Genomic DNA, 25,425 nt, shown 5'->3' with positions numbered 1-25,425 from the left:
TAAAGCCTGGAATTTCAACACAATGTTAATAGTATTTGCTGGATGTGTTCATTTTCTTTTCTAAGCTCCTTGAGCTTTCTCTCAGTTTACAAAGCTGTCCTGAGCTCTTTTCCCATAGAAAATAATTCCTTCCGAGGGAAAGAAGTGATTCATTCCATTCCTTTCTCCAGGACTTGAGCCTTCTTATAGATGTTACATTTCTGCTATATGAAGCTCAAACTTCCACCCACTTTGGTAAGTTAATTCTGGGTTCTAAACAGGGTATTTCCTGTTCCAATAATTTTTCTCTGGAGTTGCTTTGTATCCTATTTATGAGATTCAGGGATTATTTTAAGGAGTTTCCACACATTACACATTTGCAATTATTATTTTTATTTTTGTAATTTTAAAGAAAAGTATCACAGGTTATCTAAGAATATTTACATCTATTTCAGCTGGCAGAAATGTTATTAGTGCATGAAATTAATCATCCCAGAAGAAAACATGTTATATTGCTAAATTTTCTAAAGCAGTTGTAACTAACCACTAGTTTGTACTGTAAAATACTAATAACTGTAAATGAAATATAAATAAAGTGAATAGTTTCTAAAGAACCCCAGGCAATATATTTTTTAATTTAAAACCAAGGAAGCATGAACCATGATGTCAGAAATGGGCTTAAATGGATTCTTTGGTATATTCCACATAGTATGAATATTCATTTAATGTATATGTCTCTGAAAGTAGACATATAATAACTTGTACATATAATTAATATTTTATTAATAATTATATACATTAAAGATCTATTTAACTATCACTTATATAAATTATGGTTCTAGCTAACAAATACTTTAGATTACTTATAAGCAATGTTTGTATGTTTATGTACTCAAATCATTAATTTGGTGGCTCGGCATCAGGGATTTTTGACATTTCTTAGCTTAATGTTCAGTTGTTCTGTTGAGCCTGTCACATTCTCCTCAACCAGTATCACAACAGGAACACTTTCCCCTCAATAGACCTCTGTGTTTATTATCAGTTTTAGCTCCCCATGTCCTCAGGCTATAATCACCTCCCTTTGGTCTCCCCTGTCCCAACTCTTCCCCCCCTGGGTGTTCTTGAAAGGACTTAGGGGACACACCACCACCTCCTAGATGGAACAATTCACCTTTTCCTTAGAATACCTTGAGGAGGTTCTTCTCTCAGTGAGAGGATAACAGTTCTCCCAGTTCCTGCTGGGATGCAGCCTGCTACTAATTTCTATTACATTAGACGAGAACAAATCTTCCTCAATGAAGAGAATCTATGAAGATTGAAGAGTTCAAAACACATGTATAACTCCTATAGTAAGGAAATTGTTTCTTTTACAGCCTGGATTTTCAGAGATAAACACATGAGCACCATGTAAGTAACAACTATTTGTAATTTTGGGGAGGATGAAATTTTACTTGTCTATATAAAAATCATTATTTTTCTAACCCAATTAAATTACTGTGACCCTTTCTATTGTACATATGTAGACCCTAATTCAAAAGTTGCATTTATTCTCAAATGAACTTGAATATTATTGAATATTTCAATTTTCATCTCAGATACAATTGAAAGAAAAAACCCCAGACAGTTATGAGCATCAGGGAAAATCAGACACATATACACATAAATAAGGAAAACAGAATCAGGAATGTGGTATAGATGAAATCATTTTGTAAATATAATCACTTCACAGATACACAGTTAGCAAGGGTTTTCCTGCCCAAATGTGCTCCTAAACATAACTAAAAGTTTGACAATAAAGTTAAAATCACAATATATACATTATATATGGGGTCCTATAGCCTCTACATTCATTAAGGCTGTCCTACAGATGGATAAAATAAATTCTGACACATGCATTTCATTTATGCAAATGTTGTGTACTTTTTAAATAGTGTTATGTATTCAAAATACACCCTGATTAGAAGTTTCTTATTTAAACATAAATTATTTCCACACATCATTCTACAACCTAGGAAAGGAAATGACTCAAGTTCTCACTCATCATATTAAGTAATTATTAGAAGCAGTGTTTCTCAAAATTATAATATGAATGAAATAGGTATGTCTTTTTTTTAATTTTAAAATATTTATAAGGTAATAACTATCTTTGAAATTAAGCAGTTAACTGAGTCGTTTTGTCCATACACATTCACATGTTATTGCTGTAAAGAAGATATTTGTAATTTCTCCAGTTTCAATCTGAACATATAATTTGTAGTAACAAGATGCATATTCAAGTACAGATCTCCTAAGTTGTTGTTCTATCTTCACCCACATCTAATAGGAATAATAATACAAGTTTTTTTAAGTTACTTTATAGGTAGCAGGCATAAGATTTATAGGAAAAAAAATTGCCAAAATCACTAAACAAACATAGGGTAAAATACATAAAGTTTATCATATTAACTATGTTCTAACATTTGATTTGGTTTTTATAGTCTAACCAAAATAAAGACTGCGTACTTTCAGAACTATGAAACTCAGTAGTTAGACAAGGTGAATTAAAGTAGTAAAACTAGTCATAATAATAAACCGATTCATCTATGCTCTCAATTACATTAGTAATGATAATTGTAAAAACAGATTAACATTTTGAGAAAATTCTCTTATTTATTTAGGAGTTCTTGCCCATGTCAGTGGACTGTCTGGCATCAGGTACTCGGACAGTCATATTGTCCATAGACTTTGTCAAACAGATTTGGCAGCCCAACCGGGATCGATCTGTGAGCCCATATGCCAGATCAAGCATGTCATGCTCCTCATCAGTCACTGCTTCTAACTTCTCAAATATGTGGTCCTCAAAGATGAGATGACAGGTAGAGCCAGCCAGGGTACCCTCACATGCACCTGCGGTGGATCTGCACCAACGCGCTCGGCGCCCCAGGCGTCCGGACACCGCCCCCCCAGGCCCCGCTCTGCGCTTCCGCCCGGACCCCGGCCGTCCGGGAGGCTCCAGGCTCCAGCTCGGGGTCCGGCGAGAAGCAGCCGCCGGTGGGCCGCGCCGCCAAGGGCTGCGGTGGCGGAGCGCAGGAGCCGGGCATCCCCCGCAGCGTCCGCGTGACTCCCAGATGCGATGCCGGCGCCCAACGCCCAAGGGCCGCGGCGGGGCGTGCGGAGGCGGGCTTGCCTCCCGGGGCCTGGCCTAGGCGGGCGCAGAGGGCTCGGGTGGGGCTTTCTTTAACCCTTTGTCTATGGCTCTCTCTCAGTTAGAGGATATATGGACAGCCCTCTCTTCCATTCTTCCTTTACAAAAGAAACTACCCAACAAACGTGTACACATCTTTATAAATGTGTGCTTTACAACATTATCCCCAGTACCTTGCTATGCTATACTCTTGCCAGAAAAATGAAAAACTGTGAGTTTTTAGCACTTAAATTAGTTTGATGTGTAGAATTGCAATGTGGCCACTAACATGGTGATTTTATGTAGAGACGCTTCAGCATTTCAACTACCACAATACAAGTGTTGCCCAGGGTCCATGAAAATGAAAACAGCATTTTCATGCCTCCTACTCAGGTGCTCTGGATTGAGGAGAGTCAGACTTCAGGAGGCTGAGCAGCCCTGGGGTGGCCAGACTGAGAAGGAGCCTGCCCACTACCTCTGGCAAATGCTGCCTCATTAGGACACAGTTAACAAAGCCCTCAGACGCATAAGAGTTTTCAGAGCCACCGAAAATGACACTTTGACAGAGCATATTGGGAAACAGAGCTATATTTGCTGTTTCATGAACATACACAATCCAGTGTCCTGTGAAATTTGGTGTAATGCATTAATAAAATTAGGCATTATCAGAGATGGTTACATCCCTATCTTCGTAGACTCCTTTTCATAGATAAACACTTTAGTACATGTTTGCGCTTTATAAAACCACGTGGAGATAAGGAAGAATTAGCTGTTATATCTCTGATAATTAAAGCATAGGGAATGAACAAAAGCCAGGAAATGTCTTTCAACAGGCTAAGGGTGTTTAAGATCACCACGAGTGGAAGAGGAAATGTACTTTTTGTTGAGGCCTGTAATTTTGAGTTAGAATTTTTGCCATCCCTCCTACCTAGGACAGGAAGTTTCCTATGTGTTATGAAACAGCTGAAACTGTAAGTGATGGAACAATGGCATCTAAAGTAAGCAAATAGTCTGGCAAATTATCCTGAAAATGTAGAAGATAAATAGTATGTGATACTTAATTAACTCTTAATTAGAAAACACAACTATGAGAATTTAAACATTCCTGTGATTGAGACAGTGTTCCCTTCCTCCCCTTCACTCGCCAATATTGAAGGGCACAAGCTGCACACATAGAAACACACCATTTCTATCCTGTGCAAATGATAGTAATTACTGCCGTGAAGATCTTAGCAGCAACCAGATGACCCGATCCTATATTACTGTAATCAAAAATACACGTTGGGCTAAATAAATAACCATTTATTTAAGTAATAAACACATTGCATCCGGCTGGCCAAGAACTCTCTTTGCTGTGTGTTTTTGCAGAGGACAGGCAGGAATGGAATCCAGAGGAACCATTTTTAATAAGGTATATTTTAATAGAATCACAGTTTTTACCTTTTTAGGACAAGATTATTTTGATGTATTCTAGACTCACTCATTTTCAAAGGTAATAAAACCAAGAAGCAAAATTAATAACTTTCCAGGGATACCTTGGTCTTTGCTTCCTACTTTGGTTTTCTTTGAAACTCTTTTATACAGATGTGCTGGAGTTTCTTCTAACAGCTGGAAGTGTATTTTGATCATACCTTACTTTGTGTTAGTGGATATTGAAAGGAAAGGAGCGACACACAGCAGCAATTCACCGGAGAGTTCTGCTTTATTAGGGAAAGGTGCTGGGTTATATAGGAAGAGGCATAGGGTGATTGTGGTATTACTTCTACGGGGCTGGTGGCTGTTGGCTAGGTGCTGGAATTGGGAGGGGGGTGAGAGGTGATTGGGCTTCAGGTGGCGCCGGCGGGAACCGAGGACCCCGAAAAGAAGCCAGAAGTTTGCCATCTTACTGGTGGGGACCCTTCATTCCCCCCTTTCTCCTCTATGGGTTTGTGGACGTTGCTTTCTCTCTGACTGCTTCTTGCTGAACAGGGGTGGAGAAGGGAGTGAGGGTTTGAGGATTAGGAGGAAAGGGTTGATAGGACTCTCCACAGTAAGGATGAGTAGATGTGGACTTCTTCAGGTTGGAAATCAATGAAGGTTCCCTGTAACCATAGGTTGAGGACCTGTTGATTCCAATGGTGCCAAGAGGATATGGGTGTCAGGAGCTAGGCGTCTGCGGCCATTGTTTCCAGGAACAGTTTCCAGCGGAGAGAGGGGTCCATCTCAGCGTGTGGTGAGGAGGTCATGTGAGGGTGAGGGATCTTCTGTGGCCAGAAGCTGGTAGTTCCTGAGTAAAAGCTGGTTGAAAGCTTGATTAGAGATTTTTCCGACTTGGGATTTGATGAACTTTATTATACAGGGTAAGAAGAGACAGGCGAGAAGAATAATTATTATGGGGCCTGCAATGGGCCAGAGCCACGTGAGGAGGGGGTTTCTTAGTATTGAAGAGAATGGGTTTGAATTGGAAGCAGAGTGGAGGCTGGAGGCAAGGTCGGTGAGTTTGGTGATGTCAGTTTCTACAATGCCGGATTCGTTGATGTAATAGCAGCACTCTTCCTGGAGGAAGACGCAGGTGCCGCCCTTCTCGGCTGTAAGCATATCTAGGGCCCGCCGGTTTTGAGGGGAAGGGTGACTTTAGCTAGCGAAGTGACCTGTCTTTGGAGAGAGGCTAGGGAATCAGCAGTGGATGTCAGGGCTCCCTCAAGTTTGGCGTCAAGATCTCTAACTGCCCATAGAGAGTGACCCAAGGCTCCTTCCGAAAACCCCACCCCAATGGCTGAGGTGATTAAAGAGATACCGACCATGATGGGAAGGAAAGCAGCCCTTTTTGTGCACGAGTGCAAGGGAGGTTGGAGCTCAAGGAATTCTGCCATGCTGTAAAGTGTAAGCTGTGGGATTAGGGTGACGAGAATGCAGGGTGTATCAGAGTTGAGAGGTAGTGAGTTGAAAAGACTGCCATTACACCAAAAGAAGTGTCCCGGTTGTGTAAAAGTCTTAGAGCCGGAGGTAGGGGTGTAGATAGAGAGGCAGTTAAGTGCACTGGAGGGGGGTGGAGTTGGACCTACACAGTGGTGGACGGTGAGATTATCTGTGTATTCTGGTTCCCATAGGGGTATGTCTGCCAGGGGACGGAGGGGTTGTCCTTCTGCATGGAAAGAGTAGTTGGAAATATTGAGGGGCACGGCGGCCAGCAGTGGGCGCTGTAGTGATGCACACAAGAAACAATTGGCGGTGTTGAGGGTGTGGTTGAGAAAGATGGTGGTGTCTTGAATGAGCTGTAACCAAGAGTAGGAGGAATAAGAAGGTGAAGAGGTGCCATCAAGAGTTTGGATAATGACTTTCTCAGAATGTCTGATATCTGATGCAACTTGAGAGATCTGGGAGCGAGAGGGAACATACTCTCGAGAGATATGAAGGGTACCATGGGGGGTCGAGGACCCTTTGTAGTAAACTGAGGCTGTTACTCCAGCAGCCCATCGAGAGTCCCAGGGATCTGGGATTGATAAGGAGAATGAGCCGTTGGGATATTTCATAAAATGGTTGGAGGAGTAATACTGTGGGTACTGGAAGTCACCCATGTAGTGAATGGTGCAAGACCAGTAGGGGCATCTCCCATAGGTGTCTTGTTATCGCCTGCAATAGGCTTGTCTTTGGTCATAGAGGAAGCAGAGGTAGGGAGAGTAAAGGTAGCTGTAAATGAATACTTCGGTGGAGGGAGGAAAGTGGAGGTACAAAGGCTCAGAGCAGCTTTTCAGAGGGCAGTCTGATGTGGCAATGAGGGCAGTAACTTTTGTTTGATGCTGTGTGTAAGTCTGCTTGACTTTGAATTGCCATACAAAGGAGGGTGGGGCTGCAGGGAAGACAATAGGAATGAGGGAAAAAAGCGAGAGAGCAGTAAAGGAGGAAAAAGTCATGATTCGGGTATGGATGGCAAAGGGGGTGCACGGGAGATGCGGAGCTTCAAGGGATCAGAGGGATGAGGCGTGATAGAGTAGACAGCGTCTTGGGCTGTATCCGAAGGACTCTGGATTGTGACTGATGGGTCTTGGGTGTCCAGAGAAGGTGGGTCTTGGGTATTTGGTTTCAACCTGGAGATATGAATCCAAGGGGTGACAGAGTTATCAGGCAGTGAGAGCTTGGCGGCCGAGGGGGTGCAGAGAATAACTGGGTGTGGACCTTCCCATTTCGGGGTGAGAGAGGGCTGATCCTCTGGTGGCTTATAAAACACTAGTTGGCCGGTCTGTAAGACAGGAGGATTTTGGGAGGCGGATGGATCAGGAAGGAGCCAATCCTGATATTTCCACAATTCAGTGCAGAGGAGAGAGAGTAGTGGAAGGGCTATATTGGGAGGAATTGGTCCTTTGTGGGAAGGGAGCCCCGGGGGTAGAATCGGGCGGCCGTACATGATCTCAAAGGGCGACAAGAAGGAAGGTTTCTTGGGGAGGGCTCGAATGCGGAGTAGAGCTAAGGGAAGTAAGCGAACTCAGTCAAGGTGTAGTTCTAGAGGTAGTTTGGTAAGGATGTCTTTTAGAGTCTTATTGGCTCTTTCTACTTTTCTTGAAGCTTGTGGTTGATAAGGACAATGTAAATGCCAGGGGAGCGAGAGCGACTTGGAGAAGTTCTGGATAATTTGGGCAGTGAACTCAGGGCCGTTATCTGATTGGAGGGAAGTGGGCATCCCGAACCTAGGAAAGATCTGGGTGAGGAGGATAGAGGCAACTATGGACGCTCGTTTGTTAGTGGTGGGGAAAGCTTCGACCCATCCTGAAAATGTATCTACTAACATGAGTAGGTATCTGGTACGTCGTACAGGGGGCATGTTATTGAAGTCTATTTGCTAATCTGCAGCGGGGACATTACCCCTTGCTTGATGAGCCGGGAAGGGTCGGGCTTTGAGGGGGGTATTAGGGTTAGTGTGTTGGCAGATGGTGCACTTGCAGTTGGTTTGGTTAAGTAGGGTTTTGTCTTCAGGAGAGAGAGGAAAAAAAGATTGTAAAAAATGGATCAAGGATTGGGGGCTGGGATGGAACAGGTCATGTAAGAGGCGGAAGAGAGACTCTTTGTCCTGAGAGCAGAGGGCGTCTTGTGATAAGGCTAAAACTGCAAGGGCAGACGGATTGTTGTCTGGTGCGTTTTCTGATAGGGCAAATGACCGGGCTACTCTGTCGGCTTTGTTGTTACCTCTTGCAATGGGGGAGTCATCTTTTTGATGTGATTTGCAGTGGAATATGCGTAGTCGGTGTGGGAGTTGTGAAGCCTCTAGAAGTTTAGTAATTAAGGCTGAATTAGTTATGGAATTCCCTTTTGTGGTGAGGAGGCCTCGTTCTTTCCATACTGCCATGTGGGATGAGAGAATGTGGAATACGTACTTGGAGTCAGTGTACAATGTGAGAGATGTGTCCCGGGCCAGAGTGCAAGCTCTGGTGGCTGCAATGAGTTCAGCCTGCTAATTGGTTGCACCAGGGGTTAGGGCTCGTGCCTCAATGACATCTTTGAGGGGGACTACTGCATATTTGAGTAGTGGGTGCCCTCATGTTTAAAGGAGGACCCATCAGTAAACCAGATGAGGTCGGAGTATGAGAGGGCTTTTTCGGAGATCTTGGAGTGGCATGGAAGGAAGTTGTGAAGGGCTTCCAGGCAATCATGCGAGGGAGTATGAGGAGAGTAGGGCAGAGGAAGAAGAGTGGCTGGATTCAGGGGCTGGCAGGGGAGGAAAGAAATGTCTGGATTTTGGAGGAAAGAGTACAGTAAGGTCAGGAGTTTGGAGGGAGGGAGAGTCTGTAAACTTTTGTAGGTTAAGAGATCTTTTAGGTGATGTGGGGACAGAATGGTAAGGGGCACCCCGAATGTTAGTTTATGAGCTTCTTTCTGCAAGAGCTGTCCAGCGGCTAATGCCCGTAGGCAGGGGGCCCATCCCCGAACTGTGGGGTCTAATTGCTTGGAGTGATAAGCTACTGGGGCAAAGGATGGGCCATAATATTGGCCTAGGACTCCTAGAGCTTGACTGGACCTCTCATGAATGTATAATGAGAAGGGTTTTGACAAATCAGAGAGATGGAGAGCTGGAGCTTCTACAAGGGCTTGGCGGAGCTTAATGAAGGAGTGTCGGGGTGAGGATGATAATGGTTCTTCAGAGGTGCCCTTGCTGAGGTCGTATAGGGGTCTTGCCAACAGGGAGAAGTTAGGGATCTATTCTCTGAAATACCCAGCCAGGCCTAGAAAGGAAAGGATTTCTGTCTTGGTTTTGGGAATGGGCAGGTCAGAGAGGAGTCATTTTCTGTCTAAGGTAATGGACTTTCTTTGTTGAGACAGAAGGAATCTAAGGTAAGTGACAGAAGGGGAAGAGATTTGAGCTTTGACGGGGGATACTTGGTAACCTCTGAAAGCTAGAAAGTTAAGTAGGGAGGCAGTGTCAAGTTGAGACTGTTCCCACGAGAGACTGCAGAGTAGAAGATTGTCTATGTATTATAATAAGGTGGACTTGGAGTTATCATGATAAAACTGTTTGAGGTCCTGAGCTAGGACCTGTCTAAAAATATGGGGACTATCTCAGAAGCTTTGTGGCAAAACTGTCCAAGTGAGTTGTTCAGAATGTCTTGTGTATGGTTCCGTCCAGGTGAAGATGAAAAATTCTTCGGAGCAGGGGTCAAGAGGGAGAGAAAAATGGGTCCTTGAGATCTAGGACTGAGAAGTGAGATGCTGAGGCAGGGATCTGGGATAAAAGGCTGTATGGATTTGGAACTAAGGGATGGATAGGGACAATGGTTATGTTGATGAGGCGAAGGTCTTGGACAAGGTGGAAAGATGCGTTGGTTTTTTTAACAGCTAATATGGGGGTATTAAATGGGGAGTGAGTGGGTCTGAGGTAGTTTTTGTTTAAGAGATCCTGAATGATGGGTTGGAGGCCTATGAGGGCTGAAGTGGTTAGGGGGTATTGGGCCTGACAGATATACTGAGAGGGGTCACGTAATTTGATTGAGGCAGGGGGACATAGGGCCATGGAGGGGCTTGTAATGTCCCAAACTTTGGGATTTACAGGATGTATAAGGGCGGAACCGGAGCTTTCATTGGGTAGAGGGCGGTTGTCGGCTATGAGGGCCATCAGAAAGGGAGTACTGGGGGCTGTGGGATTGGATATAGTTATGGAAACGTGGAGGAGGGAAAGGATGGCTCGTCCTAGTAAAGGGATGGGACACTGGGGCATAACTAGGAAGGAGTGGGAGAAAGGTATGGGACTGTCTAGGATTGTGCATAAAAGGGGTGGGGGTTTAATGGGAAAATCTGTTTACCTCCTACCCCGACTATAGGAGTAATGGCTGGCATGGTAGGGCCCTGGTATTCTCGCAAAACTGAAAAGGTGGCTCCTGTATCTAGGAAGAAGGAGATGGGGCAACCATCTACTGTTAAAGTAACCCTGGGCTCCTGTTTGGTGATGGAAATGGTTGGGCGAGAAGCCCCTGGGCCCCATCAATCTTCTTCTGCCAGCCCCACTACGGCGGGCTTAGGATGGGGGTTGTTCGTCCAGCCTCCCCCTTGGGTGGTTGGGCAATCAGACCCCCAGTGGCCTTTTTTGTGGCATCTGGGGCATGGGGTGGTAGGAGATCTGGGGGAGGGGCACGCCCTTGACCAATGTCCCTCTTTTCCGCACTTGAAACAAGCTCCTGGGGGGGCTTGTTTGTAGAGGGGCGCCCAGGTTGTGGTTTTATCAGCTGGGCCAACATCTGGAAATTGACCTCATCAGCCTTTTGTTTATGGCATTCTTTCTCCTCCTCCCGGTTATGGAAGACTTTAAAGGCCACTGTTAGGATCTCAGTCTGTGGGGTAGTGGGGTCCTGTTCTAACTTTTTGAGTTTAGCTTTAATGTCGGGGTAGCTTTGAGCTAGGAAGTATGTCATAAGGACATGTCTTCCTTCAGGTGTTTCTGGGTCCTGGCTGGTATGCTGTAATAGGGCTTGAGTGAGTCTAGGAACTCGGTGGGGGTTTTGTCTCTCTTTTGAATTATGTCTTGGAGATTTTGAAAATTGACTACTTTATGAGCTGCCTTTTTCAGACCTGCTATTAAGCAGGAGGCAAAAATATCTCGCGAGTGGAGACCCACGGCGGTGTTATAATCCCAGTGTGGGTCTTGTTTGGGGACAGCAGTGGGACCAGGGGGACAGGTGGGGTCAGTCCTGTGGGTTTCGGTAGCATGCGTTTGGGCGAAGTCCCAAGCTCATCTACGCTCCTCAGGGAGGAGAGTATTAGCCAGGAGCATGAAAAGGTCATGATGCGTGAGGCTGTAAGACTGGAGGGTCCATTGAAACTCCCTGATGTATGTCGTGGGATCAGTGGAAAAGGAACCTAGGCGTTTCTCTAGTTGGGCTAAATCTCCTAAGGAGAAAGGGATGTGAACGCGCACGATGCTTTTGGATTTTGCTACCTCCCGGAGGGGTGCGATAATTTTGGAAGGCTCTCGGGACTGAGTCTGAAGGGGACTGAAGGGTTCTGGCTCAGTCTGTGGGGGAGTGATGTGGTCTAGCTGCGCCTATTCAAGCAGGTCCTGAAGTGTGGAAGGGGGGCAAAGAAAATAAAGAAAGATAGAATCAGACCCAGGTGTTGCCAGCCTGCAGCCCAGCTGCTTGCCTCTGCTGCTCTAGTTGGGCTTGAATTCATGACTCTGAGGTTAAGAGTCTCATGCTCTACTAATTGAGCTACAGCAGGGCTCCAGTTAATTGCTTATGGAATGCATTGTTTTCTATTCTTGCCACATCGGCAAGTGGGGGAGGGGCATAGCTAGAAGCAGGGGTGGTGTTTCTACACATCTCTAAGGTATCCCTATTTTCAGAGTGAGGAGTCTTGGCAAGATATGTTTTTGTGGACAGATAACTTCTAAGGACTGCACCGGTTTTTGTTTAGCTTGTGCTTTCCCATGCTGTGTTCAGACATGGGGGGAGGTGCTTTCCCATTCTCTCTACAAACATGTGAGAAGACAAAGGCGGTCCCTAACAGGGGAGAAACAGGTGATGAGGGCAAAGACGGATGAGGCCCTTGGGACCTAGTTTAAGGGGGGGCTGAAAGGCTCAGGCTTAATCTGCGGGGGACGAAGGTGGAGGAGGTGAGATGGGGGAGGAGATGGTGGGGGAGGAAGGGAGAAGGGCTGTTGTAGGAGAAGAAGGGGAAGGGAGTGAACGGGAGGCTTCTGCGGGGGCGGCGGCTTGCAGGCTAGGAGAACTTGGGAGGGGGCAGGGGAGGAGGAGGCGGAAAGCTTTGATATAGGGAATGTCCTTCCATTTTTTCAGGCGCTGGCAGTAGTTAAAAAGATCGCAAGTGATGTTAGGATCAAGAGTTCCCCCTGCGGGCCATTGGTTGTTATTGTCTAGAGGGTATGTCGGCCAATCTTGGGAGCAATATTTATGGAGAAGTTTTGGTTTTATGTCAGGCGTTAGGGAGAGGGTAGCCAGATGCTTAAGCAGGCATTCAAGAGGTGAACTTTCAGGGAGGGATGAGGAGGCTCCTATGGCTAAAGGACAGAGAAGGAGACAAACAGGGGAAGATGAACGGAGATCTTCATACTGGAAGCAGACCACAAGGAGACAAAGGGCATCCCCAATGATCCTTGGTGGTCTGCGGAAACTCGTATACGAGTCGGAATTTCTTGGGAAGTGTGGGTCGTCACCCAGACTTCCCTAAGAAGGCAGAGTGCTGGAGTCACGAGGTACCTAGCGCTAGGCGTTTTCGGCAGACAGAGCAGAAGGAGGAGGGGGGGAAAGGGAGTGTTCTCATCTACAAAGGAGTCACTTCGTTTATGGCTGTTGGAGGGGGGTGCCTGAGAGTCGGCCGCAGCCGTGAAGGCCTGAGGCGGGGATTTATGACTGTCGGAGGAGGGGCCTGAGCGTCCGCAGCAGCTGTGAAGGCCTGAGGGGGGGAGAGTTCCCTCCTCATCCCCGAGCGTCAGGGCCTTGCTGGACGATCACGGTCAATGGCACTGCGATAGCTCGGGGAAGAGTGGCCCACCCCGGGGAAATTTTGCTTAAAAAGTTTCAGGCCTGAGGTGGGGGTTTATGGCTTTTGGAGGAGGGGCCTGAGGGCCCGCAGCAGCCGTGAAGGCCTGAGGTGGGGAGCGTTCCCTCCTTGTCCCCGAGCGTCAGGGCCTTGCCGGACGATCACGGTCAATGGCACTGCGATAGATTGGGGAAGAGTGGCCCACCCCAGGGGGAAAACTTACCTAAAGGCCAGAGAGGAGTGGTGAGTGTGATGAGCCAACACCGGAAAAAGAGGACAAGGGCAAGCTGCTGCTGGTGTTGGGGGGAAGATGGGGCCCAGTTGGGGTGTCCCGTCTCCCGGGTTTCAGCAACAATGAAAGGAAAGGAGCGACACACAGCAGCAATTTACCGGAGAGTTCTGCTTTATTAGGGAAAGGTGCTGGGTTATATAGGAAGGGGCATAGGGTGATTGCGGTGTTACTTCTACGGGGCTGGTGGCTGTTGGCTAGGTGCTGGGATTGGGAGGGGGGCGAGAGGTGATTGGGCTTCAGGTGGCGCCGGCGGGAACAGAGGACCCTGAAAAGAAGCCAGAAGTTTGCCAGTTTGCCATCTTACTGGTGGGGACCCTTCAGATATCACATGGGTAATTTGATAAAGCCACAACTGGGAACACATCTCATAAATTTGCAAATGCGGAATGATCAGCTCATTCATTCATCACAGACATTGTTACACGTACATGAGCCAGTCACAGTAACACAAAACAAATACAGCAGTGTAACAGGGAACTTGAAAGATTAATTTCCTTGCTTAGACATACAACCTAATACCTTAATTTTGAAAGATTTGAAAGAACCTACTCTATATATTTTATTTTTCCTAATTTTTGAGGTATAAATAATATGAAAATTGTATATATTTATAGGGTTCAACTTGATATGTAGGTATATATATACTTTATATATATATATATATATATATATATATAGACACAATATTAGTAAGGTAATGACCACAGGTAAGATAATTAACATATCTAATAGCACAACTAGGCACCATATTATTTCTTTCTATGTGTTGATTACAGTACACAACTCACTCTTTGGAAGCCAATGGATGTCATTCAATGACACAGGTGTCACGGAGTTTTTTCTTCTGGGATTGTCTGATGATCCAAGGATTCAAATCTACATGGTGTTCTGTTCCTCATGGCTTACCCAGCGGCCCTGTTTGGAAATGGACACACATGATCCTTACTACTTAGGTTCCTCAACTTCATACACCTATGTACTTTTTCATAAAGAACCAGTCATTCATAGATTTCTGCTATATTTCTTTCACTGTTCCTAAATTTTTTCTTAACTCTCTAATGAAAAGGAACAAAATCTCTCTCCTGGGAACTAAAACAGTGTTTTATGTAGAGATGACTCAGCATATCAATCTAGCACCAAGATAAATAGTGTCCAGGGCCCACAAATAGGACAATGAATTTTTAATTTCGCAATCCTCACATGCCCCGGATCAGGGAGTGTCACACAGCAGTTGACTGAACAAAGTGGGAGTGGCCTGACCTGAGAATAGCCCACCTTTTGTCTTTGGCAAATTCTGCATCAACAGCTAAGTGTTGATCAAGCCTTCAGATGTTGTACAGGGGTTTCTGAGTCACAATAGATACAAGGACATATCTTACTGGGAAACTGAGTTTCATTTTCTGATTTGTACAAATGTGAAATCTAGGTTTAGTTGGATTTGGAAATCCACAAATATAGTCAGGGTGAACCAGACATGTTTCCAGCCCTAACTATACGGAGTCTGTTTCACAGAATGAGTCCCTTAGTATTTGGAGTTCATTAAACCATTCAGAGGTGAGAAAAAATTTGCTGTATTATGCATCTGAGAATTAAAGCACAGAAACTAAACAAGCCAAGAACTGTGTCTTTCATGTTTGGTGGTATTTAGACCATGACTAGAGAAAGAGAAACTGTACATTTTTTTGACTCCTGGAATTTTGAGTTAGAATTCCCACAGGTTAGGAAACAGCTGAAACTATAGGTGGTGGGTCATTGCCATTAGACCCAGGCTGAAGTAAGCAAATGAATAAGGAAAAAATTATTCTGAAAATGTATAAATACTGTGTAATTGATAATAAATGCTTACTTAAAAAACCTGGCCAGTTTTAGACAAGCCACTAACTGAGACAATATTATTCTGATTTTCCCCTTCACTCAACAATGTTTAAGTGCACAGGCTGCACACATATAACCACACCCTTTCCATCCAGTGAGAATGGCAGGAACTAATGAGATAAAGCTGTTAGCAGCAATAACATGGCCTCGTTTTATTTTCCAATTAACTGTAAATAATGTTGGGTTAAAAGAACTAACTTTTTATGGTTTTCTAAGCTACATCCATTCCCTGCTTCTGCCCAAGAACTCTCTAAGCTGTGTGTCTTTGCAGAAAACAGGCAGGCATGAAGTCAAAGAAACCACTGACCAGTCATATCTCTGCCATAAACTGGTTATGACCTTTGACCCTGGGGTCTGGAAAGGGTTCTGGCAGCCCCTCTGTGTCTTCTTCAGCTCTGAGATTAAAATAGTGTTGGGACTTTACTCTCTTGCTTGTTGTTCTGATTACATTTAGTAATAACTTCAGTATCAACAACCAATGTGGTGATGAATCACCATTGCCAAAACTTTTTTATTGAAATACTGTTGATAAACAATTTTATATTGTTTTCAAATATACAACACAGTGGTTCACTGTTACCCATATAATTAAACCCTCACCCCCTCTAGTGTCATTACTATCAACTTAGAAAGATGTTACAGAATCATTGACTATATTCTCCATGCTGTGAAAATTTATATTGTTATTGATTATTGTGCCTTTTTATCTTCCTTCCCCTCCCCCATTGTAACCACCAGTCTCTTCTCAGTGTCTAATGAATCTAGCGCTGTTTTCTTCCTTCTGTTTTGCTTAGTTTTTATAGTCCACATATAAGTGAAATGATATGTTATTTCTCTTTCTCTGTCTGGCTTTTCACTGAGCATAAATAATACCCTCTAGACCCATCCATGTTGTTACAAATGGCAGGATTCCTTTCTTTTTCTGGGTGAATAATATTCCCTGTGTATATGTACCATCTTTTCTTTATCCATTCATCTATTGATGGGCACTTAGGTTCCTTCCACGCTGGCTATTGAAAAGAGTGCACCAATAAAAATAGGAGTGCATTGATCTTCTTGAGCCAGGGATTTTGCTTTCTTCAGGTAAATTCCTAGGAGTAGAATTACTGGGTAAAATGGTGTTTTTTTTTTTAGTTTTTGAGAAATCTCCATACTGCTTTCCACAGCACTTGCACCGATTTACATTCCGACCAGCAGTGTAGGAGGACTCCCATCTCTCCATGTCCTTGCCAGCATTTATTTCTTGTTTTGGATAGTGGCCATCCTAACTGGTGTGAGGGGATACCTCATGGTGGCTCTGATTTGCATTTCCCTGATGATTAACCATGCAGAGCTTTTCATGTGCCTGTTGGCCATTTATTTCTTCTTTGGAGAAATCTCTGTTCAGGTCCTCTGCCCATATTTTTATCATATTATTTGTTTTTTGGATGTTGAGGCAAATGAGTTCTTTGGATAATTTGAATGTTCACTCTTTATCAGATAAGTTGCTTATATTCTCCCAAACTGTCGGATGTCTTTTTGTTCTGCTGATGGTGTCCTTTGCTGTAGATAAGCTTTTTAGTTTGATGTAGTCCCACTTGTTCATTGCTTATTTTGTGTCCTTTTATAAAGTTTTTCAAAAGCTTCTAAATGTATATATTATTAATTTAGAACTGTATTGCCAGAAAATGACAAAACAGGTCCTCAGGGTTTTAGTAACTTGACAAATGTCTGTAACTAGTAAGAACAAAGAGAAGCTATAGACAAACACACACACATACACCCACACACTACACATTGCGAAATGGTCACTACAGATACTTCACATGTCCATCAACATGACTAGGTAACATTTTCTTTAGTGTCTATGTTTGTTTACAGTACACAGTTCACTCCTGGGGACCACAATATTGGATGAAATGATCAACTATACAGGGGTCACTGAATTCTTTCTCCTGGGATTTTCTGATGACATTAAGATATGAGCCCTCCACGGTGTCCTGTTCCTCAAGGCTTACCTGGCAGCCCTGTTAGGAAATGGACTCATCATCACGCTCATTACTTGGGATCCTCAGATTCACACTCCCATGTATTTCTTCCTGAAGAACCTGTCACTCATAGATCTCTGCTACATTTCTGACACTGTTCCTAAATTTGCTTTCAACTCCCTGATGAACAGGAACAAAATATCCTTCCTTGATGTGTTTTTCAGGTGTTGTTCTTTGTGAGTTTTGCTGCTGCTGAATTATTCATCCTCACAGTGATGTCGTATGACTGCTATGTGGCCATCTGCCATCCGCTGCACTATGAGACCATCATGAACAAGTGGGCCTGTGGGCGGATTGTGGTGGCATCATACATCACTGTAGGGGTATATGGAGCAACGCACACTGCTGCTACTTTTTCCACAACTTTTAGGTCCAATAAGATCCATCATTTCTTCTGTGATATCCCTCAAGTTATTTTGATTTCAGAAACCAAATGAATATAAATGAAATGGCAGTGAGTGCATTTAGTACAAGTATTGCACTGGTTTGTTTCATATTTATTTTATATTCCTATGTGCACATCTTCTGTGCTGTCTCAAGGATCTCCTCCCTGGAGGGCAGGTCCAAAGCCCTGTCCACCTCCCTCCCTCATCTGGTTGTTGTGACTGTGTTTCTTTCAACAGGTGCCTTGGCCTACCTGAAGCCAACCTCTGAATTGAAGTCTGTTGTAGACATGGTTTTGTCTGTATTTTACACAGTGGTTCCTCCATCAGTAAACCCCATCATATACAGCCTTAGAAACAAGGACATAAAGGTAGCTCTGGGAAAACTCCTTGTAGTTTTGGTAATTAAGTCTAATTAAATATATTTGGGTAGTTATGAGAGAATTTTGTCCTTAGTCATAACACATATCCCTTTCATGTATCATATTATTAATGTACTATCAATCATTTGGGAACTGCAGTAGCGCTGTCAGTGCAAAAGGTTCTTCTGACAAATGGAAGAAACAAAGATATCAGTGGAGCACTATTGCTGTGGTATATTTTGGGCAGTGGCTAGCAAAATATCTTTAGCAATATATTTTTTTAAAAAATAAATCTACAGTTCGTATTGTAAAATCAGTTTAGGAGGATATGAGTAATAACATATTATGTACTTTTTTTTTCAAAAATACCTGGCCCTGCACAAGAAAGATCCTACAGTTTATCAAATATGTTGCTTTCATTTCCTAGATTTTTAGGGCCCTTACTGCTGTATCATTTCATGTCATGTGGATCCACACCCTGTTTTTATTGTGCCCAGAACCTCAGATTGTACCGCCTGGCCCAGTATGAAGCCATGGCCCTTGCTCTTCAGACTGTCAGAATGAGAGATCATTTATCCTTATAATGGAAAAATGCAGTTTTCCTTTCTCTCTTAGGCTCACAATTAAATAGAAAATAAAGGGGTATGTGGATAGAGAGAAGCCCACTCTCTCCTAGTATGTTTACCTTCCTTCTCTTGCCAAGAGGCTGCCCAGGTACGTCCCTCTGCAGGGCAAGGAGGCGAGACCACCTGTGCACCACACTGTCCCACTGCCACAATATGTTTACAATACACATTCAGTCAGTGCCTCATGTCAACAGTGCTATTTCCCTGTGCTCGTCATGACACTTGGACATTACAAAAAAGCCTCCATTACAACTGTTTAAGAACATGTGATTATGTGCTGGGCAGTGTCAGAGGTAAAGTGACATGAAACTTAAGGCACATATCCTCATGGTCAGGAGCCCCCTCCTCCTCCCCCCCGTGGTGCTCATGGGAATGTGGCTGTGGTGTGGAGACATTGGGGGCCTGCCATGGACCTCCACTTACCCAGGACACAGCCATCCCGTGGGATTCCAGCAGAAATGCCTACCTACATTCACCAAAAGATATGTCCTGTAATTTCTGTTGCACAGACTAGAAACTAACACAATGCGGAAACCCAGTTAAAAAGATGCATTATGATTTACTGACTGTGACATTAGAAAAACAATATTGAGTCAATCACACTCATAATAAAAAGGAGATTGACAAAAACAAACCTTGTAGGATGATTCCATTAATAACAGACATAAAGTCATCCATGCTAATTGACAGTTTGAAGTCATTCAATTGTTTCACCTTGAAAGGTCAACGACTGAAAGTTGACAAAGCTATATTGTTGGAATGGTAGTAATTGTTATTCTTTATTTGTTTGGTTGTTTCAGTCCCATAGTGAGTTTATAAAAATTATCAACCTGTATGCTTTATTTTTTTGTTAATTGTTCATGTTGTTATATTTGGTATACAGTAAAAACCTATAACACAGTATTCACAAATCAAGAGATAAGATAGAATATCATGAGATGTAATGCAAATACTCTACAGCCTTTCTCATAAATACACCTGACTCATGATTAAGGAACAATAGTCTGGTTTAACTTATATATTAAAATTTTTAAAGGATGTGGAAAGAGCATAACCATTCTACCCTGATGGTGCGAATATAAATAGGTACAGTCACTGAAATGAAATAATTTGCAACTGAAAAAAAGTAATGCAATTTTTAATATATTTTAACCATGAGGAAAATGACCTGTTTATTAAAAACTAAAACACATTGAGAAAAGAAATTTAAAAAGCACAATTTTTACAATACTCTGTGCTCGTAGATTAGAAAAATTAATATTGTTAAAACATCCATACTACACAAAGTATCTACAAATTGAATTTAATCCCTGTCAAATTTCCAATGGCATATTTCACCCAAGTAGGACAAATGATCCTTACATTTTTATGGAACAAATGACCCCAGACTGTCATAGAAATATTGAGAAAGAACAAACCTGGATATAGCATGGTTCCCAGGTTCAAACTATATTGTAAGACTATAATAATCAAAACAGTGTAATATTTTCCTAAATGGAAGCACATACATCAATGAAGGCAATAGAAAGCCCAGATGTAAGCCCACATGTAGAGTTGATTAATATATGGCAAAAGAGCCAAGAATATATACCTGGGATATACACATGGGATATTGAATAAATGAGGTTGGGAACACTGGACAGCCACAAGCAAGAGAATAAAACTATTGCTGTCTTGCACACTATGTAAAAATAACTCAAACTGACATAAACATGTCAATGTTATTCCAGAAATCATCAAACTCTTAGGAAAAAAGTTTATGCAGTGAACTCTTGGACATAGGTCTGGAAGATGATCTTTTGTATATGACACCAAAACCAAGGAAAAAAAATACCTAGTACACTTTATAGTTTTTGTTTTATTTTAACAGGTTAATTAAAGTATGACTGAAATAAACTGAATATATTTCCAGTGCACAAACTAATAATGTACACAGTCAAGTGTACACACCCTTGAAATCTTTACTTTGTCAAAATAAACACAAACATCACCCTCTATAGTTCCCTTGGGCCCTGTGGTCATCCCTCCATTTGGCTTTCCCTGACTCCCAAACCCCCAATCTCTGATCTGCTTTCTCTGACTATATGTGTGTTTGAATTCTTTAGTTATGTATAAATAAAGCAGGTGCTTGTTTTTGTGGCTTCATCACTGATCATAATTTTGAGTATCATCCATGAGATTTTCTGAATCAACAGTTTATTCATTTATTGCAAAGTAGTTTTGGAATGTAGGACATAACCACACTTCACTTATCCATTTTCTGTTGATGAATATGTATTGTTTCTAGTTTCAGCCTAGTAAAAATAACTTACTGGAAAACATTTACTGCCAGGTGTTTCTGGTTACCCTGCATAAATACTTACATGTGGAAGGACTATACCACATTATTTGTCAATGTTTTAAGTTTTCTTGTGATTGTGTGATGGGAATTACATATCAATTTTTCTTTATATCTTAAAGCCTCTTATTTGAATATATTACTTGGAAAAAGTTTCTAAAAATCTGTGGTTTGTTTTGTAATGTGTTACTTTTTCTTTTTGCATCATGGTAAAATTTGTTGTGACTGAACAAAATTATAGAGTATTTCAGTAAATGACAGATATCTTACACAAAACAACAAAGGTTTAAAAAATGACAAAACATGAAACAAAAGGTTGAAATTCTTAATTCCCTTAGTTATTCAAGGAATTTACAATTAAACTAATGAAAATATTATGAAGTATGAAGAGGGAAGAGACTTATAAATGTTAATATCTTGTAACTGTGGGTGTTCAGGTATGAGTTTCTGTAAAAGCCAGGTCCAATCTGGAGGGGACTCCAGATTTCTGAGCCCTGAAAATATGACTGGGCTCTTTACTTGGGGACCTCAAGGCCCAGAGAATTCTATGATAATTCTGGTACCTGTGAGCTGGGCATGGAACAGTAGGAACAAAAGGGCCCCATGGGAAAGGCTGAACTTGAACTTGACATTAGCAAGTATTTCCCTGATCATTTCTTTTTTTCAGCTCCTTGAACTTCCTCTCAGTGGACAGAGGTGCCAAACAACTTGAGAATTTCTTACAGAAGAGAATCTCTTTTTGATAGAGAGAAGGGGTTCTTTCTAATTCTTTGTTCATGATTTCAGCCTTCTTGTAAATATTACATATCCGAAAAGTGCATCACATATCTACACATTTTGGGAAGCTACTTCTAGATTTCTAAGCAGTGCATCCCCTCCTCAGACAGTTTTCTCTGGATTTGAATTTTATGTTCTTTATGTGGTTCAGGCAGTTTTAAAGGCATTCCTACTCATTCCATGTTTGCAATTACTACTCTTGTTTCTTATCATATTAAACAATAAACACAGAAGATAACATGTACAATAACAATCACATCTATTTCAGCAGGAGAAAATAATAATTACATCAAATTAATCATCCCTTCATAAAAACTAACACTAGATCCTTATTTTAAAACATAAACATCTGTTTGGAATATAAGTAATATTATAGAAAAACCTAGGTGATATAATTTTTAATATAAAACCAAAGAAACATGCACAATGAAGACAGAAATTAGCTCAATGTATATATATGTTGTGTAAGATATAGAGACATTTTAAAGACTTAATATTTAACTTTTAATTATGAAAATTCTTATTCTAGACAACAGAAAAGGTTTTGCATTTCTAGGTATTGAAAAATTGGGAAGTTGGTAGATCAGCACTAGGGATTTTAACTCTCTTAGAGGCTTCCTAGCTTAATGCTGAATTGCTTTGCTAAGCTGGTCTTTTTCCACCCAACCAGTGTCACAAAAGACACACTTTTCCCTGAAGCAGATCTGTGGGTTTACTCTCTGGTCTGATTCCCCAGCTCCCTGACTGGCAGCTGCCCCTCCTGGTCTGCTCCTTCCTCCTCCACTCCTGGGAGTTTCTGAAGGACTCAGGGGAGACCCCAGAGCCTCAGAGCTGCAACCATGTGCCTTTTCTTAGGCAGCCAGGAAGTGATCTCTCAGTGAGAGGATTACTGAGTTCCCCACAGTTCCAGTTGAGATACAAGCCTCATACTATTTCCTGTTACAATAGTTTGGAACAAATTTTCCTGAAGGGAATGTTTGAAGATTGGAGAGTTCAAGTCACATGCAAAATTGCTATAATAAGGAAACAATCTCTTTTACAGCAAAGTTTTTCAGAAATTAATGCATGGTCAAAATGTAAGTAACCTTTATTTGGCACTTTTGGATACGATAAAATACTCCTTGTATATAGAAAGGATTATTTTTCTAACATATGATCCAATTGAAAGGATAGGTGTAATCCTTTCACCTGTAGATTTTTAAACCCTGATTCAAAACCTATATAATGATCATGAGTTTTATTGAAAATTTTTATTATTTGGTCGCAGACAGAGTTAAAGGAGAAATATCCTAGAATCAAAAAAAAAATGATAGTTGTGAGCATAAGTAAAAGCAGGCACACACATATACACATGCATGCATGCTAAAGCACACTCATGCATGCATAAATTGGAAAGTATAAATAGGAATGTGGTATGGATAAAGTCATTTGTCAAAAAATACACAGAAATACAGTAAGTAGTATTTTTTTCTGTCCCAATGAGTTCCCAAATACAACAAAAAGTCATAAAGTTGAAAATCAACATACCTTTCATAACCTGTAAGAATCTGTAGTTTTTGGTACATTTCCCTATTTATTCTTAAAACCACCTTCCAATTTCATTTTGAAAATAAATTCTGACAATTTTTTGTATTTATGAGAAAGATAGTAAACATTTTAAATTTTTGTTACATATTCAAAATTTATTCTGATAAGTATGTTTTTATTTACATAAAAATTAACCCTACAGTAAGCCAGAAAGGAAAATGACTCATGAGCTCTTGCTAGTCAACATTAAACAATGATTACAAACATTTATCAAAATTATAATACAGGAAAAATAGTTTCTCTGTGATTATTTCTTTTTCCAAGTCTCTCTTTAAAATAGATTTGAAAAGAAATATCTGACCCCAGAGTCCACATAGCCTGGGAGCGGCTCGACCTGTGAATGAGCCTCCCCACAATCTGTGACAAATTCTGCATCACTGCACAGTCATGATCCGGACCCCGGACACAGCACAGTGTTCTAAGCCACAGCAATACCTGGTGCTGACACACCCTAGGGGACGGAGTTACATTTGCTGATTCATATACACATGCAGTCCAGGTTCAAATGGGACTTGGAAATCTATAAATGTACTCAGACATTATCAGAAATGTTTCCATCACTTTCTTCATGGACACCATTTCATGGATGAATACTTTGTCATTTGGACTTTATAAAGCCGCTTTAGGATGAGGAAAGATTGCTGTATTTTATCTGAGATAATTAAGACAGAGACACTGAACAAAAGTCAGAGACAAGTCAAGGACATTGTTTTCAATAATAGGCAATGATATTTAAGGCCATGGCCAGAGGAGGAGGAAATGTAATTTTTGTTGAGTCCTGGAATTTTGAGTTAAAAGTTTTGCCATTCTTCATATTGAATTCAGGAAATTTCTTATAAATTGGAAAAAGCTGAAATTACAGGTGGAGGATCCTATCACCTATACCCAGGGTGAAATAACCAAATAAACTGGAAAGAATATATCCTGAAAGTGTAAACACAAGTAGTATGTGATGCATATTTAATTCTTATTAAAAGCCAGAACTGGAATGACTTAAACATACCTCAAATTGAGACAATTTTCTCTTTTCCTGCCCTTTATACAAAATACTTAAGTGCAGTAGCTGCATACGTACTTAAGCACCCTTTCCATCAGGTAGAACGGCAGGATCTACTGAGACGAAATTGTTGGCACCAATTAAATGGCCTGGTTCTAGTTTTCTATACTTTAACATTCATGTTGGGGTAAAATTAAACTTATCTTCTATTGTTTTCTAAACTACATCTATGGCCTCCAGCCTACCACGATCTCCCTATGCTGTGTGTCTCCTCAGAGAACAGGGAGGCATAGAAGTCAGTGAGAAACCATCCTCTCCCATCTCTGCCATTTACTGGTTATGTCCCTTTACACTGGGGCCGGAGGTGGGGGAACAGTCACCCTCTCCAAGTCTTACTATCCTCAGTGGTGATATGACAGTAGTATTGGTACCTTAGTCTCTTGTTCACTGTGTGGACTAAAATTTTTAAAAAATAACAACTTCAACATCTTCAGCAGTTCATAGTGATGATGACCATCACCGCTGCCAAAATCATTTTGTTAGTAAAGTGCTTCAGAGACTTCTAAATATGTGCTGTTTTAGTACGTAAAACAGTCCTGTATCAAATTCATGACTTAGGCACAGAGGGTTCAAGTAACTCGTCAAATGTCTGTAACTAGTGAGGAACAACAATAAGGAATACATGAAAAATTCTGGTAGCTTTGCTTTGAAGCCACTACATTTAACTTTACCTGATGTGAAATAAATTCTAAGTAAATGTCTATAATCAAATCTTATAATAAATTATAATAATAAATAATAAATGTCTAATAAAAATTCTTATTTAAACTGTCTTATTTACCAGCTGCTTACAGACATTGATGTTTACTTAATTCTAGATGTGATATAAAAACATGCCTATTCCTTTTATTAATCTCTCATGGGATTCCACATATAATCTTTTGCTAACTGTTGTAAAACTTGGTCACATATAATGTTAAGCAAATACCACAAGGTAATTCATCCGCTGAATGACAGGTTCAGACTGAAAACAAGAATTTTTCTAATCGCTGATCTGTC

The 25,425-nt window shown here is 41.7% G+C and overlaps 1 pseudogene; it reads right to left on the bottom strand.

The window, feature by feature from the left end:
- Positions 1-2,632: 2,632 nt before the first annotated feature.
- Positions 2,633-23,347, bottom strand: LOC140846047 (adrenodoxin, mitochondrial pseudogene; annotated as a pseudogene).
- Positions 23,348-25,425: the final 2,078 nt, after the last annotated feature.

Source organism: Manis javanica, chromosome 14 (assembly GCF_040802235.1).
Source record: "Manis javanica isolate MJ-LG chromosome 14, MJ_LKY, whole genome shotgun sequence".
NCBI lineage: Eukaryota > Metazoa > Chordata > Mammalia > Pholidota > Manidae > Manis > Manis javanica.
Note: the sequence above shows the minus strand (reverse complement) of the source record. Positions and strands in the feature narration are given on the sequence as shown.